Below are 13,254 nucleotides of genomic sequence, written 5' to 3'. Positions count from 1 at the left end.
TACAAGAACTTTTAGAGCGTGGTTTCATTCGACCAAGCACATCACCGTGGGGAGCTCCTGTTTTGTTTGTCAAGAAGAAAGATGGTACATTCAGGTTGTGTATCGACTACCGAGAGTTGAACAAACTTACCATCAAGAACCGCTACCCACTACCGAGAATCGATGACTTATTTGATCAACTACAAGGCTCGTCTGTTTATTCAAAGATTGACTTACGTTCCGGGTATCATCAAATGCGGGTGAAAGAAGATGATATTCCAAAGACTGCTTTCAGAACACGTTACGGTCATTACGAGTTTATGGTCATGCCGTTTGGTTTAACTAATGCACCAGCTGTGTTCATGGACCTTATGAACCGAGTGTGTGGACCATACCTTGACAAGTTTGTCATTGTTTTCATTGATGACATACTTATTTACTCAAAGAATGACCAAGAACACGGTGAACATTTGAGAAAGGTGTTAGAAGTATTGAGGAAAGAAGAATTGTACGCTAAGTTTTCAAAGTGTGCATTTTGGTTGGAAGAAGTTCAATTCCTCGGTCACATAGTGAACAAAGAAGGTATTAAGGTGGATCCGGCAAAGATAGAAACTGTTGAAAAGTGGGAAACCCCGAAAACTCTGAAACACATACGCCAGTTTTTAGGACTAGCTGGTTACTACAGAAGGTTCATCCAAGACTTTTCCAGAATAGCAAAACCCTTGACTGCATTAACGCATAAAGGGAAGAAATTTGAATGGAATGATGAACAAGAGAAAGCGTTTCAGTTATTGAAGAAAAAGCTAACTACGGCACCTATATTGTCATTGCCTGAAGGGAATGATGATTTTGTGATTTATTGTGATGCATCAAAGCAAGGTCTCGGTTGTGTATTAATGCAACGAACGAAGGTGATTGCTTATGCGTCTAGACAATTGAAGATTCACGAACAAAATTATACGACGCATGATTTGGAATTAGGCGCGGTTGTTTTTGCATTAAAGACTTGGAGGCACTACTTATATGGGGTCAAAAGTATTATATATACCGACCACAAAAGTCTTCAACACATATTTAATCAGAAACAACTGAATATGAGGCAGCGTAGGTGGATTGAATTATTGAATGATTACGACTTTGAGATTCGTTACCACCCGGGGAAGGCAAATGTGGTAGCCGATGCCTTGAGCAGGAAGGACAGAGAACCCATTCGAGTAAAATCTATGAATATAATGATTAATAATAACCTTACTACTCAAATAAAGGAGGCGCAACAAGGAGTTTTAAAAGAGGGAAATTTAAAGGATGAAATACCCAAAGGATCGGAGAAGCATCTTAATATTCGGGAAGACGGAACCCGGTATAGGGCTGAAAGGATTTGGGTACCAAAATTTGGAGATATGAGAGAAATGGTACTTAGAGAAGCTCATAAAACCAGATACTCAATACATCCTGGAACGGGGAAGATGTACAAGGATCTCAAGAAACATTTTTGGTGGCCGGGTATGAAAGCCGATGTTGCTAAATACGTAGGAGAATGTTTGACGTGTTCTAAGGTCAAAGCTGAGCATCAGAAACCATCAGGTCTACTTCAACAACCCGAAATCCCGGAATGGAAATGGGAAAACATTACCATGGATTTCATCACTAAATTGCCAAGGACTGCAAGTGGTTTTGATACTATTTGGGTAATAGTTGACCGTCTCACCAAATCAGCACACTTCTTGCCAATAAGAGAAGATGACAAGATGGAGAAGTTAGCACGACTGTATTTGAAGGAAGTCATCTCCAGACATGGAATACCAATCTCTATTATCTCTGATAGGGATGGCAGATTTATTTCAAGATTCTGGCAGACATTACAGCAAGCATTAGGAACTCGTCTAGACATGAGTACTGCCTATCATCCACAAACTGATGGGCAGAGCGAAAGGACGATACAAACGCTTGAAGACATGCTACGAGCATGTGTTATTGATTTCGGAAACAGTTGGGATCGACATCTACCGTTAGCAGAATTTTCCTACAACAACAGCTACCATTCAAGCATTGAGATGGCGCCGTTTGAAGCACTTTATGGTAGAAAGTGCAGGTCTCCGATTTGTTGGAGTGAAGTGGGGGATAGACAGATTACGGGTCCAGAGATTATACAAGAAACTACCGAGAAGATCATCCAAATTCAACAACGGTTGAAAACCGCCCAAAGTCGACAAAAGAGCTACGCTGACATTAAAAGAAAAGATATAGAATTTGAAATTGGAGAGATGGTCATGCTTAAAGTTGCACCTTGGAAAGGCGTTGTTCGATTTGGTAAACGAGGGAAATTAAATCCAAGGTATATTGGACCATTCAAGATTATTGATCGTGTCGGACCAGTAGCTTACCGACTAGAGTTACCTCAACAACTCGCGGCTGTACATAACACTTTCCACGTCTCGAATTTAAAGAAATGTTTTGCTAAAGAAGATCTCACTATTCCGTTAGATGAAATCCAAATCAACGAAAAACTTCAATTCATCGAAGAACCCGTCGAAATAATGGATCGTGAGGTTAAAAGACTTAAGCAAAACAAGATACCAATTGTTAAGGTTCGATGGAATGCTCGTAGAGGACCCGAGTTCACCTGGGAGCGTGAAGATCAGATGAAGAAGAAATACCCGCATCTATTTCCAGAAGATTCGTCAACACCTTCAACAGCTTAAAATTTCGGGACGAAATTTATTTAACGGGTAGGTACTGTAGTGACCCGAACTTTTCCATGTTTATATATATTAATTGAGATTGATATTTACATGATTAAATATTTCCAACATGTTAAGCAATCAAACTTGTTAAGACTTGATTAATTGAAATAGGTTTCATATAGACAATTGACCACCCAAGTTGACCGGTGATTCACGAACGTTAAAACTTGTAAAAACTATATGATGACATATAATGGATATATATATATAGTTAACATGATACTATGATAAGTAAACATATCATTAAGTATATTAACAATGAACTACATATGTAAAAACAAGACTACTAACTTAATGATTTTTAAACGAGACATATATGTAACGATTATCGTTGTAAAGACATTTAATGTATATATATCATATTAAGAGATATTCATACATGATAATATCATGATAATATAATAATTTAAAATCTCATTTGATATTATAAACATTGGGTTAACAACATTTAACAAGATCGTTAACCTAAAGGTTTCAAAACAACACTTACATGTAACGACTAACGATGACTTAACGACTCAGTTAAAATGTATATACATGTAGTGTTTTAATATGTATTTATACACTTTTGAAAGACTTCAATACACTTATCAAAATACTTCTACTTAACAAAAATGCTTACAATTACATCCTCGTTCAGTTTCATCAACAATTCTACTCGTATGCACCCGTATTCGTACTCGTACAATACACAGCTTTTAGATGTATGTACTATTGGTATATACACTCCAATGATCAGCTCTTAGCAGCCCATGTGAGTCACCTAACACATGTGGGAACCATCATTTGGCAACTAGCATGAAATATCTCATAAAATTACAAAAATATGAGTAATCATTCATGACTTATTTACATGAAAACAAAATTACATATCCTTTATATCTAATCCATACACCAACGACCAAAAACACCTACAAACACTTTCATTCTTCAATTTTCTTCATCTAATTGATCTCTCTCAAGTTCTATCTTCAAGTTCTAAGTGTTCTTCATAAATTCCAAAAGTTCTAGTTTCATAAAATCAAGAATACTTTCAAGTTTGCTAGCTCACTTCCAATCTTGTAAGGTGATCATCCAACCTCAAGAAATCTTTGTTTCTTACAGTAGGTTATCATTCTAATACAAGGTAATAATCATATTCAAACTTTGGTTCAATTTCTATAACTATAACAATCTTATTTCAAGTGATGATCTTACTTGAACTTGTTTTCGTGTCATGATTCTGCTTCAAGAACTTTGAGCCATCCAAGGATCCATTGAAGCTAGATCCATTTTTCTCTTTTCCAGTAGGTTCATTCAAGGAACTTAAGGTAGTAATGATGTTCATAACATCATTCGATTCATACATATAAAGCTATCTTATTCGAAGGTTTAAACTTGTAATCACTAGAACATAGTTTAGTTAATTCTAAACTTGTTCGCAAATAAAAGTTAATCCTTCTAACTTGACTTTTAAAATCAACTAAACACATGTTCTATATCTATATGATATGCTAACTTAATGATTTAAAACCTGGAAACACGAAAAACACCGTAAAACCGGATTTACGCCGTCGTAGTAACACCGCGGGCTGTTTTGGGTTAGTTAATTAAAAACTATGATAAACTTTGATTTAAAAGTTGTTATTCTGAGAAAATGATTTTTATTATGAACATGAAACTATATCCAAAAATTATGGTTAAACTCAAAGTGGAAGTATGTTTTCTAAAATGGTCATCTAGACGTCGTTCTTTCGACTGAAATGACTACCTTTACAAAAACGACTTGTAAATTATTTTTCCGACTATAAACCTATACTTTTTCTGTTTAGATTCATAAAATAGAGTTCAATATGAAACCATAGCAATTTGATTCACTCAAAACGGATTTAAAATGAAGAAGTTATGGGTAAAACAAGATTGGATAATTTTTCTCATTTTAGCTACGTGAAAATTGGTAACAAATCTATTCCAACCATAACTTAATCAACTTGTATTGTATATTATGTAATCTTGAGATACCATAGACACGTATACAATGTTTCGACCTATCATGTCGACACATCTATATATATTTCGGAACAACCATAGACACTCTATATGTGAATGTTGGAGTTAGCTATACAGGGTTGAGGTTGATTCCAAAATATATATAGTTTGAGTTGTGATCAATACTGAGATACGTATACACTGGGTCGTGGATTGATTCAAAATAATATTTATCGATTTATTTCTGTACATCTAACTGTGGACAACTAGTTGTAGGTTACTAACGAGGACAGCTGACTTAATAAACTTAAAACATCAAAATATATTAAAAGTGTTGTAAATATATTTTGAACATACTTTGATATATATGTATATATTGTTATAGGTTCGTGAATCAACCAGTGGCCAAGTCTTACTTCCCGACGAAGTAAAAATCTGTGAAAGTGAGTTATAGTCCCACTTTTAAAATCTATTATCTTTGGGATGAGAATACATGCAGGTTTTATAAATGATTTACAAAATAGACACAAGTACGTGAAACTACATTCTATGGTTGAATTATCGAAATCGAATATGCCCCTTTTTATTAAGTCTGGTAATCTAAGAATTAGGGAACAGACACCCTAATTGACGCGAATCCTAAAGATAGATCTATTGGGCCTAACAAACCCCATCCAAAGTACCGGATGCTTTAGTACTTCGAAATTTATATCATATCCGAAGGGTGTCCCGGAATGATGGGGATATTCTTATATATGCATCTTGTTATTGTCGGTTACCAGGTGTTCACCATATGAATGATTTTTATCTCTATGTATGGGATGTGTATTGAAATATGAAATCTTGTGGTCTATTGTTACGATTTGATATATATAGGTTAAACCTATAACTCACCAACATTTTTGTTGACGTTTTAAGCATGTTTATTCTCAGGTGATTATTAAGAGCTTCCGCTGTCGCATACTTAAATAAGGACAAGATTTGGAGTCCATGCTTGTATGATATTGTGTAAAAACTGCATTCAAGAAACTTATTTTGTTGTAACATATTTGTATTGTAAACCATTATGTAATGGTCGTGTGTAAACAGGATATTTTAGATTATCATTATTTGATAATCTACGTAAAGCTTTTTAAACCTTTATTGATGAAATAAAGGTTATGGTTTGTTTAAAAATGAATGCAGTCTTTGAAAAACGTCTCATATAGAGGTCAAAACCTCGCAACGAAATCAATTAATATGGAACGTTTTTAATCAATAAGAACGGGACATTTCATAATGTTCGCAATGATATGTACAAGACCAGACATTGCATATGCAGTGGGAGTAGTTAGTCGGTACATGGCGAATCCTGGTAAAGAGCATTGGAATGCTGTAAAGAGGATCCTTAAATACATCAAGGGAACCTTAGATGTTGCATTATGTTATGGGGAACCGGAATTTATTGTCAAAGGGTATGTTGATTCAGATTATGCAGGTGATATCGATAAAAGTAAATCTACCACTGCATATGTTTTCACACTTTGTGGTGGAATAGTAAGCTGGGTTTCAAAACTGCAGTCAGTTGTAGCCACGTCAACAACAGAGGCAGAATATGTAGCAGCTACTCAAGCTACTAAAGAGGCAGTATGGTTGAAGATGTTGTTGGAGGAACTCGGGCACAAACAAAAGAATATCACTCTATTTTGTGACAACCAGAGTGCCTTGCATCTTGCAAGGAATCCGGCATTTCATTCAAAGACAAAGCATATACGAGTTCAGTATCACTTCATTCGTGAGAAAGTGGAAGAAGGAACCGTGGATATGCAGAAAATTCATACTGACGACAATGTGGCTGATTTTCTAACAAAGTCAATCAATCGTGACCAGTTTATTTGGTGCCGTTCCTCATGCGGCCTAGCAGAGACGTAAGCAACATCATTGGCAAAGAAGAATTATCGTGTGAAGATTTATTGTGATTCAATCAAATCTTCAAGTGGGAGATTGTTGAAATATTAAGATGGTTGGTGGAAGTTGAATGGATTTGGTCAACTAGCACATGTTTTTTATGCTTAACTATTATGATGGAGGCTTCAATGTTGTGTGCTACATCTTTACACATTTACCTACCACAATATTTACTAGTATAAATACCATCCTAAGCAAGCTCATTCAACATCCCAAAACACATTCTCCATTGTATACTAAAAGAGTTAAATAGCGAGTTAGTGAATATTAATCTCCTAATTACAAGAGATATAAAGATTAGTGCTTATCCTTGTAATTAGAGAGAAGTGTAATTCCTATTATTCTTATTAGTGAAACGTTTCTTTCCTTGCCCGTGATTTTTACCCTATTGGGGTTTTCCACGTTAAATCTCGGTGTCTCTTTATTGTCGCTATTTCAATTATTACTAGCGGTTTGCTATAATTCGGTGTCGCTTTTCTCGACAGATCTTATATCTTATATTATTATGTACAAAATGCTACTTTGATTCACGAGTGTTCCTAAAATTAATTTCATGATACGATATTATATTTCTTTAATTAAGGATTCTTCACTCTTTTAGTCTTTGTTTAATAATGCCTTTGTTTAATATTTATTGAACTGTAAACACTCTCAGAATTTAGTATACTTGTATTTGTAACTCCTATATGATATAAGAACAAGTAAATATGGAGATGTTTGATTTAATTCGGTTCCAACCATTCCATCATATTTATTATCCCTACATACTAAAACATAAAGATAGTACTATCCCTCTATCATTACTGTAGCGATTGTTCATTTTACAAATTGTTTACTACACCTCCATTTTTTTTTTTATATTTGGTATCCACCAGTCATACTCATACAAAATAAGGTGAAGTTCCAATAATAGGCCTCAGTCATCCACATACTTCCTCCACCATACCAAATTTATCAAACACATTACGCTGTCTTTTCTTCCTAGTTATAACCATTTTGTCTTCGCAATTTTACTCAAATTTAACTTTAAAGTTTTCAGTTTTAATTTAATGATTGGTGTGCAGGTGTGCTACTGTTTTGATTGTAGATGTGTTTTTAGGACCAAAAAAACAGAAGAATATATAAAATACCAAAACTACCCTCATGTGCATTGCACATGTTGGAACTTAACAGCAAAATTAACATCTATTAACAGAATGGACTCCGCGTGAAACAATTGTATACCACAGTGATCCCCCAAGTCAAAAAAATTCTTTTGGACTCTACTTGTAGTTTTGAACATACCACAGGGACTTCCCGTGTAATTTTGTCTTGTTGAAAATATACCAATGTTGCAAGTGTGAACGGACGTGTTAAATTCTTATGTCCGCCTTTTTGGTTTGATAAATTGCGGTGTTGGACACTATTCCATACATATATTTGCTTGCTTTCTGCCGAATTTTCTTGATGGTAAATGACCCCTCTTTAAAGTTAAATGGAGTTTTTAGGTTTATTTCCAGACATGAAATTTGCCAGCAAGCTGACTCAAACACTTTGAAAGTTTTTGCTTGAGATAAAGACTACCCTGATGACTTACATAAAACTAATTGTCTATCTTTTCTGATACTTTTTTTTATTTTTTATTTATAAGTTGCTTTGTTAATTGTCTATCTTATGAGAGTTTTTATAGCTTTTATAAACTATATTTGAAATTGAAATGAATTGTTGTTTATATCTAACTTTCCAGTGATGCGTTGTAGTGTAAATTATTTGCTAGTTGTATGTTGTGATATATCATGTTTGTGGTGATTTTGAGATAAGATCATGTAATTGGTTTAGTATAAAATTATAAACGATTTAATGCACTTGGAGCTGATGCTGTTAATTGCATCTAGACATGAAAGTTAGCTTCTACTTCATCAGGTGGCGATGATGCTGGTGTTGTGGTTGTTGATGCGACCCAATGGTGGCAGTACTGCACTTGCAACTGTTGCTTCCGAGTCGAAGAAAGAAGATAAGGGTTGAAGAGAAAGAAGAGTTCAACAATGTAAGTTCTTCCATATGTAATGTATTTTAAGTTTGTTGGGGAGAGAGGTTGAATCTTTACCTTCTCGAATTGTTAAGTAAGTAATTATGACATTTTGTTTGTGTTTGTTTTTGCAGGATATAAGATTCAGTTTATTTGATTATAAGAGTAAGGGTCTTTTGACTTTTCTTATACAACCTAGTAAGTTTTTATCTTTTATAACGGAAATTCGGTTATGATTGTACAATGACGTGATATATAATATTTAAAGATCACTCATCTTAAGGATGGTGATTTTGTACTTGCTGATTGTTTTGCAATCACAATGCTTGTAACTTTAATGCAAATTGTATTACTTGAATTCTTTAGTCTTTTTATTTATTTATTTATTTATTTATTTACACTATTGTATAGAGATATAGATCAGTGTTTTTCCCTTTCATTTATTTAATTCATGCTTTTCTTTTGTCTATAAAAACAGTACTTTTAGGAGAAGTACCATAAGCGTCCTTCGTTGCCACATGACATAATGAAAAACCACTATACTACCAGGTATTAATTTTTCTTAGGGCAAATGGCCTGAAAGGGTAACTTATATTGTCAAATTTGACAATCAAGGTAACCCCCAATTTCAGTAAATCCAAAAAGGACTCAATTTTAATTTTTCCTCGCAAAAAGGACTACGTGTTCAAAATTTTAAAATTGAGGTAATATCAGACGAATTTTTTTTAAAAAATCGCAAATTACTTCAAATTGAGACTTGGAACAGATTCTTAATGCTCCGAATTTCATTTTTTGTGAAGCAATTAGATCCAAAACATCACGAAAAAGGTTGAATCGACTTTTTCATCTCGACTTGTTCAAACGACTTGTTCATCTCGATTCATTGCTTTTCGTGATGTTTTGGATCTAGTTGCTTTACAAAAAATGAAATTCGGAGCATTAGGAATCTGTTTCAAGTCTCAATTTGAAGTAATTCGCGATTTTAAAAAAAAAAAAAATTCGTCTGATATTACCTCAATTTTAAAAAATTTGAACACGCAGTCCTTTTTGCGAGCAAAAATTAAAATTGAGTTCTTTTTGGGCTTACTGAAATTGGGGGTTACCTTGATTGTCAAATTTGACAACATTGGTTACCCTTTCGGGCCATTTGCCCTTTCTCTTAAGGTTTAGCTTCTTATATAAGTATACATGATTATAATAACTTTGTACCGATGCCTAAACACGATAAGATGGACCAGACAACTACAAGTTCACAACTGCAAGTTCACTACTGCAAACTTCACAACTGCAAGTTTGAGCTGTTAATCATATGTTGACAGCTATCAGGACTCATGGCTAATATGTTAGTAATTGACTGCTTAATTCTTACTTAACGCCTAGTTGCATTAGATTCACTTATTTTTTGTACTTTTATTGACTGCTTAATTTTTTATCTCTCGTGTTCTTCACTCGATATAGTTTGTTTGTCAGCACTTGTTGGGTGCATTGCGTGAGAATTGTCCACATTAATCATATACAAGATGTAAGTAGCCTCTTCAGTTCAACAAATATCATTTATTTGTTTGATTGTCTAACTTGTTATAATTCAGTAGGCTTATAACTACCTTTAGTGGTTTGATTCTTGATGTTATAATTCAGTAGGCTTATAACTACCTTTAGTGATTTGATTCTTGATTAAGAATACTAATAATGAAGTGTAAGAACAAAGATGATAATGGAGAGAAAGAAAGAAACACTTTGTAAGTGTGAGAAATGGTACGAGTTTAATGCTTGCATTCATGGCTATTTATAGCAAAAATATCACAAGTTTAGGTAATACAATAATATTACTTTTGTGTATCAATAATTGACTATCCATTTATATATATATTTATATATTATAACACTCTCCCTTGGATAGCAATTTTGTTTGTTGAAGATCAACTGTAAGTTACTGCCTCGTTAAAAACCTTGCTAAAGAAAACCCAGTGGGAAAAACTTTAGCTAAGGGAAAAAGAGTGCAGCATGGAGTTGACTCCCCCTCAAGTAGACATCGCTTCGGTTGTTACATCTTTTGAACATGTCTCATGCCAATGTTATGAACGTGTGTTCTGAAAATAGCAGTTGGAAGTGCTTTCGTGAAAAGATCAGCAGAGTTTTTGCTGGTTTGAACATATCTCATTTCAATCTCGTTGTCCTTAATGAGATTTTGAGTGTATGAGAAGAATCTAGGAGGTATGTGTTTGGTTCGGTCACTTTTGATATACCTTTCTTTCATCTGTGCTATGCAAGCTGCATTATCTTCATAGATAATTGTTGGACTTTTATCGCGTTCTAGTCCACAAGAATCAGTAATGATTTGTGTCATTGATCTCAACCAAAAACATTCCCGAGTAGCTTCATGTAATGCAATCACTTCGGCATGATTTGATGATGTAGCAGCAAGTGTTTGTTTTTGAGAACGCCATGATATTGCAGTACCTCCATTTAGGAATACATATCCAGTCTGAGATTTAGCTTTATGTGGATCAGATAAATAACCTGCATCAGCATAACCAACCAAATCTTGTTTTGATTCGTTAGAATAAAATAATCCTAAATCAGTAGTTCCTTGAAGGTATCGAAATATGTGTTTGATCCCATTCCAGTGTATTTTGGTAGGAGCAGAGCTGAACCTTGCCAACAAATTAACTGCAAAAGAAATGTCAGGTCTTATACAATTTGTAAGATACATAAGAGCTCCAATTGCACTAAGATATGGTACTTCTGGTCCAAGAATATCTTCATGATCTTCACATGGACGAAATGGATCAGTTTCAACATTGAGTGATCTAACAACCATAGGAGTACTTAATGGTTTTGCCTTGTCCATATTGAAACGTTTCAAAATCTTTTCAGTATATGTTGTTTGATGTACAAGTAAACCATTAGGCATATGCTCAATTTGTAAACCAAGGCAATACTTGGTTTTTCCGAGATCTTTCATTTCAAATTCTTTCTTTAGAAGTTGAATGGCTTCATAGATCTCTTTATTTGTACCTATGATGTTAAGATCATCAATATAAACAACTATGATCACATATCCGGATGTTGTTTTCTTAATGAAAACACAAGGGCAAGTAAGGTTATTTGTATACCCTTTGCTTATCAAGTAATCACTTAATCGGTTATACAACATACGTCCCGATTGTTTTAACCCATATAAAGATCTTTGTAATTTAATCGAATACATTTCTTTGGGTTTTGCATTTGATGCTTCTGGTACCTTAAATCCTTCAGGTATCTTCATATATATATATATCACTATCAAGTGATCCATATAGGTAAGCAGTCACAACATCTATGAGATGCATTTCTAAATTTTTAGAAACTGTCAGGCTGATTAAGTACCTAAAAGTAATTGCATCCATAACAGGGGAATAAGTTTCTTCATAATCAATTCCCGGTCTTTGAGAAAAACCTTGAGCTACAAGTCTAGCTTTATACCTTGTAACTTCATTTTTCTCATTTCTTTTTCGGACAAAAATCCATCTGTATCCTACAGGTTTCACATCTTAAGGAGTGAGAATGATGGATCCGAAAACTTTTCTTTTATTGAGTGATTCTAATTCAGCTCGTATTGCTTCTTTCCATTGAGCCCAATCATATCTATTTTGACATTCAACCATAGATGTTGGTTCTGGATCATCATCATTATTCATGATGTCATATGCAACATTAAATGAAAATTCCTCATCAAGATTTTTCATTTCATTTCGGTTCCATAATATTTTTGAATATGCATAATTGATTGCAATTTCTGTATTGACATCATCAATCTCCTCTGCAGTAGGAGTACTGATTTGTGGTTCTTCTTGAACACTTTCTTTTACTTCATTATCAGCTGATTTTATTTTTCGAGAATTTTTATCCTTTGAACCAATTGGTCTTCCACGTTTCTGACGTGGCAAAGATTCATGAGTGACGTTATTGCCAGCTTTTGGAATTTCAATTCGAGCTGGAGTATTTACTGCTGGTATATATGATTTTGTCACCGTTTTTGTATCTGTAAATGCATCAGGCAATTGATTTGCAAGTTCATGTATATGTATTATCTTTTGAACTTCTGTCTCGCATTCTTTTGTGCGAGGATCAAGATACTTTAATTGAGGTTCACACCATGAAACATCATTTTCTTTATTTTTCATTTCTCCCCCTAATCTAGGGAACAATGTTTCATTAAAATGATAATCAGCAAAACGTGCTGTAAAAACGTCACCTGTCATAGGTTCAATATACCTTAATATTGAAGATGTTTCATATCCAACATATATTCCCAACCTCCTTTGAGGACCCATTTTTGTACGTTGTGGTGTCGCAATTGGAACATACACTGCACAACCAAATGTTCTAAGATGGGAAATATTTGGCTCTTGACCAAAAGCAAGTTGTAGGGGGAATATTTATGACTTGCACTTGGTCTGATGCGAATCAATGCAGCAGCATGTAAAATTGCATGACCCCATATAGATACAGGGAGTTTTGTTCTCATTATCAATGGTCTAGCGATTAACTGTAAACGTTTAATCAATGACTCGGCTAAACCATTTTGTGTATGCGCATGAGCAACAGAATGTTCAACAACAATTC

The 13,254-nt window shown here is 34.3% G+C and overlaps 1 long non-coding RNA gene across 1 annotated transcript; it reads left to right on the top strand.

Annotated features, from left to right (window-relative positions):
* Positions 1-8,020: 8,020 nt before the first annotated feature.
* On the top strand, positions 8,021-8,897 carry LOC139858219 (uncharacterized). Its single transcript, XR_011762853.1, has 3 exons — positions 8,021-8,087; positions 8,541-8,664; positions 8,781-8,897. It is a non-coding gene; the product is annotated as an uncharacterized lncRNA (long non-coding RNA).
* The last annotated feature ends 4,357 nt before the right edge of the window (positions 8,898-13,254 follow it).

The sequence above is a fragment of the Rutidosis leptorrhynchoides genome, chromosome 7 (genome assembly GCF_046630445.1).
Source record: "Rutidosis leptorrhynchoides isolate AG116_Rl617_1_P2 chromosome 7, CSIRO_AGI_Rlap_v1, whole genome shotgun sequence".
NCBI lineage: Eukaryota > Viridiplantae > Streptophyta > Magnoliopsida > Asterales > Asteraceae > Rutidosis > Rutidosis leptorrhynchoides.
Note: the sequence above shows the minus strand (reverse complement) of the source record. Positions and strands in the feature narration are given on the sequence as shown.